At 51.4% G+C, this 5,000-nt stretch overlaps 1 non-coding gene across 1 annotated transcript in view; it reads right to left on the bottom strand.

Moving 5' to 3' along the window:
* Positions 1 to 1,125, bottom strand: part of LOC124561031 — a 1,910-nt gene extending 785 nt beyond the window's left edge. The window contains exon 1 of the ribosomal RNA XR_006969497.1: positions 1 to 1,125. This exon is cut by the window's left edge and continues 785 nt beyond it. This is a non-coding gene — a ribosomal RNA (small subunit ribosomal RNA).
* Positions 1,126 to 5,000: the final 3,875 nt, after the last annotated feature.

Below are 5,000 nucleotides of genomic sequence, written 5' to 3'. Positions count from 1 at the left end.
TTATGGTTAGAACTAGGGCGGTATCTGATCGCCTTCGAACCTCTAACTTTCGTTCTTGATTAATGAAAACATACTTGGCAAATGCTTTCGCTTCTGTTCGTCTTGCGACGATCCAAGAATTTCACCTCTAACGTCGCAATACGAATGCCCCCGCCTGTCCCTATTAATCATTACCTCGGGTTCCGAAAACCAACAAAATAGAACCGAGGTCCTATTCCATTATTCCATGCACACAGTATTCAGGCGGGCTTGCCTGCTTTAAGCACTCTAATTTGTTCAAAGTAAACGTGCCGGCCCACCGAGACACTCACTCAAGAGCACCCTGGTAGGATTGCAACGGGGTCCGCCTCGGGACGCACGAGCACGCACGAGGCGCGTCGCACGCCTTCAGCTCGCCCCACCGGCAGGACGTCCCACGATACATGCCAGTTAAACACCGACGGGCGGTGAACCAACAGCGTGGGACACAAATCCAACTACGAGCTTTTTAACCGCAACAACTTTAATATACGCTATTGGAGCTGGAATTACCGCGGCTGCTGGCACCAGACTTGCCCTCCAATAGATACTCGTTAAAGGATTTAAAGTGTACTCATTCCGATTACGGGGCCTCGGATGAGTCCCGTATCGTTATTTTTCGTCACTACCTCCCCGTGCCGGGAGTGGGTAATTTGCGCGCCTGCTGCCTTCCTTGGATGTGGTAGCCGTTTCTCAGGCTCCCTCTCCGGAATCGAACCCTGATTCCCCGTTACCCGTTACAACCATGGTAGGCGCAGAACCTACCATCGACAGTTGATAAGGCAGACATTTGAAAGATGCGTCGCCGGTACGAGGACCGTGCGATCAGCCCAAAGTTATTCAGAGTCACCAAGGCAAACGGACCGGACGAGCCGACCGATTGGTTTTGATCTAATAAAAGCGTCCCTTCCATCTCTGGTCGGGACTCTGTTTGCATGTATTAGCTCTAGAATTACCACAGTTATCCAAGTAACGTGGGTACGATCTAAGGAACCATAACTGATTTAATGAGCCATTCGCGGTTTCACCTTAATGCGGCTTGTACTGAGACATGCATGGCTTAATCTTTGAGACAAGCATATGACTACTGGCAGGATCAACCAGGGAGCTGCGTCAACTAGAGCTGAGCAGCCGGCCGCCCGGGAGTGTGTCCCGGGGGCCCGCGCGAACACGCAAGCGTCCGCTCAATTATTCTGCAAACAGGAGGAGGCTGAGCTCCCCTGCACCATACACCTCGAAACCCTCTCAGGTCCCGGCGGCGCGCAGCGCCGTCCTAAGTACTTGGTCGGGTTCGAGAGAGGCGCAATCGCCCGGAGTTTGGCGAGTAGACGCTTTAGGTGCGACCACCCGTGCTCCCAACTGAGCTTGCCGCTGCCGACAGAGGCCCGGGAGCGTGCTGTCGTGGCATTGCCGGCGGGAGACAACACGCGCCACCTACGGTGACCGGCAGCTCCAACGCCAGCGCCACAGAAGGACAAAAGCCCCACTTGGGTGCCGAAGCGAACTCTCCCAGCACAGCGCACGCGCCAACACGTCCGCACAGCTGCGATACAAACCACCTGCGAGAACCGCAGAGGCGACCGAGCAGCAGACGGCGTCGCGGCGCCGAGCGCCGGGCGGCGGCGCATCCTCAGCGCACACAGTCCTCAATCGGACCAGCACACTGCAGATGTCCACCGCGCTTCGCACCGGGCCCGCGAGGACCTACTTTGGCCGCACGGCGCCGCGTGCAGGGTGCGCCGGCGCGCAGCTGCGCCGCCTGCCGCCTCCGTCGGCCGGCGCGCCTGCCACTGGCCGCCCCCACCAGCCGGCTGTAGCGCGTGCGCCCACGCACCGCACGGCCAACACGCCGGGAGGCCCCCCCTCACCGGCCGGGGACGGTCCCACCCAGCCACCGCCGCGTATCGCTTCACACCCACATGCCATTCACGTTCGTGGGCATGGTGGGTATCGCTGCAACAACCGGTTGGTAGCTCAACCGATCGTCGCCATCACTGATTCACCCCTAGCGAGAACAACCGCACCACAACGGTTTACCAGTTGTTCATTTGCGTAACGTCACCAGCAAACGTAGGCGTCCATCGCCATTTGCAAATTCAACGATTGTTGCATGCCTGTGTCAGGTGTCACGACACACTGTCTGCCCACATACACGCAACAACATGTCCACGCTTAGCGAACACGTGGAAGGTGGCCCCCGTACGTATGCGATGTCCATTGCGCGAACGACTGTCAACCGGCCTCTGTCGCATGTCGCAGATGTGGAACGCAGTGCACCGTGCTATCACGGTGTGTGAGAAGAGACGACTACGTCTGACAACACGCGCCACTACATCAACAGACGGCTCATGCTGATCGCCATCCAGGGCATACCACACTGCAATCCAGCTCTTATAGGGAGACGACACGTAGCTGAGTGCACAACATTTGGACCGCATGGTTCGCCGTTGTTGGCGCAGTCGTTGTACGGTCACATGTACCACGATGTATCATTCAGTACATGAGGACCAATGTGCAGTACAGTGTGTGATTTGGACGTACAACATCAGCGGACAGTTGACACAGGCCGTACCACAGCGTAGGCTAAGTGCTTCGCCATGCGAATGCCAATGAACAACTGCAAATGCCAATGAACAACTGCAAAGGGCATTGAGCATGTACGTCCTGCTGCCATCCACATTACAGTGTATAGCTGCAAGGTGTTTAACATGAAGCGATACACTGGGGACCGGGCAGTGCGAGTAGCAAACTATATTGCGGGGGTTGCAGTTAGGCAACACTACACTAATTTAACGCGTCGTATGACAATTACAGAGCAGGTTAAGGCCCAACGTGTGTTGGGTTAAGGCCCAACGTGTGTTGGGTTAAGGCCCAACGTGTGTTGGGTTAAGGCCCAACGTGTGTTGGGTTACGGCCCAACGTGTGTTGGGTTAAGGCCCAACGTGTGTTGGGTTAAGGCCCAACGTGTGTTGGGTTACGTTAAGGGGCAATGTGGGTTACGTTAAGGGGCAATGTGGGTTACGTTAAGGGGCAATGTGGGTTACGTTACGGCGCAATATAGGTTACGTTACGGCGCAATATAGGTTACGTTAAGGGGCAATGTGGGTTACGTTACGGCGCAATATAGGTTACGTTACGGCGCAATATAGGTTACGTTAAGGCGCAATATCGGTTACGTTAAGGCGCAATACAGGTTACGTTAAGGCGCAATACAGGTTACGTTAAGGCGCAATACAGGTTACGTTAAGGCGCAATACAGGTTACGTTAAGGCGCAATACAGGTTACGTTAAGGCGCAATACAGGTTACGTTAAGGCGCAATACAGGTTACGTTAAGGCGCAATACAGGTTACGTTAAGGCGCAATGCAGGTTACGTTAAGGCGCAATGCAGGTTACGTTAAGGCGCAATACAGGTTACGTTAAGGCGCAATGCAGGTTACGTTAAGGCGCAATGCAGGTTACGTTAAGGCGCAATACAGGTTACGTTAAGGCGCAATACAGGTTACGTTAAGGCGCAATACAGGTTACGTTAAGGCGCAATACAGGTTACGTTAAGGCGCAATACAGGTTACGTTAAGGCGCAATACAGGTTACGTTAAGGCGCAATACAGGTTACGTTAAGGCGCAATACAGGTTACGTTAAGGCGCAATACAGGTTACGTTAAGGCGCAATACAGGTTACGTTAAGGCGCAATACAGGTTACGTTAAGGCGCAATACAGGTTACGTTAAGGCGCAATACAGGTTACGTTAAGGCGCAATACAGGTTACGTTAAGGCGCAATACAGGTTACGTTAAGGCGCAATACAGGTTACGTTAAGGCGCAATACAGGTTACGTTAAGGCGCAATACAGGTTACGTTAAGGCGCAATACAGGTTACGTTAAGGCGCAATACAGGTTACGTTAAGGCGCAATACAGGTTACGTTAAGGCGCAATACAGGTTACGTTAAGGCGCAATACAGGTTACGTTAAGGCGCAATACAGGTTACGTTAAGGCGCAATACAGGTTACGTTAAGGCGCAATACAGGTTAGGTTAAGGCGCAATACAGGTTAGGTTAAGGTACGACATAGGTTAGGTTAAGGTACGACATAGGTTAGGTTAAGGTACGACATAGGTTAGGTTAAGGTACGACATAGGTTAGGTTAAGGTACGACATAGGTTAGGTTAAGGTACGACATAGGTTAGGTTAAGGTACGACATAGGTTAGGTTAAGGTACGACATAGGTTAGGTTAAGGTACGACATAGGTTAGGTTAAGGTACGACATAGGTTAGGTTAAGGTACGACATAGGTTAGGTTAAGGTACGACATAGGTTAGGTTAAGGTACGACATAGGTTAGGTTAAGGTACGACATAGGTTAGGTTAAGGTACGACATAGGTTAGGTTAAGGTACGACATAGGTTAGGTTAAGGTACGACATAGGTTAGGTTAAGGTACGACATAGGTTAGGTTAAGGTACGACATAGGTTAGGTTAAGGTACGACATAGGTTAGGTTAAGGTACGACATAGGTTAGGTTAAGGTACGACATAGGTTAGGTTAAGGTACGACATAGGTTAGGTTAAGGTACGACATAGGTTAGGTTAAGGTACGACATAGGTTAGGTTAAGGTACGACATAGGTTAGGTTAAGGTACGACATAGGTTAGGTTAAGGTACGACATAGGTTAGGTTAAGGTACGACATAGGTTAGGTTAAGGTACGACATAGGTTAGGTTAAGGTACGACATAGGTTAGGTTAAGGTACGACATAGGTTAGGTTAAGGTACGACATAGGTTAGGTTAAGGTACGACATAGGTTAGGTTAAGGTACGACATAGGTTAGGTTAAGGTACGACATAGGTTAGGTTAAGGTACGACATAGGTTAGGTTAAGGTACGACATAGGTTAGGTTAAGGTACGACATAGGGTAGGTTAAGGTACGACATAGGTTAGGTTAAGGTACGACATAGGTTAGGTTACGGTACGACATAGGTTAGGT

The sequence above is a fragment of the Schistocerca americana genome, unplaced genomic scaffold (genome assembly GCF_021461395.2).
Source record: "Schistocerca americana isolate TAMUIC-IGC-003095 unplaced genomic scaffold, iqSchAmer2.1 HiC_scaffold_1129, whole genome shotgun sequence".
Taxonomy (NCBI): Eukaryota; Metazoa; Arthropoda; class Insecta; order Orthoptera; family Acrididae; genus Schistocerca; species Schistocerca americana.
The sequence above is the reverse complement of the archived record's forward strand: the minus strand, read 5'-3'. Positions and strand labels throughout refer to the sequence as shown.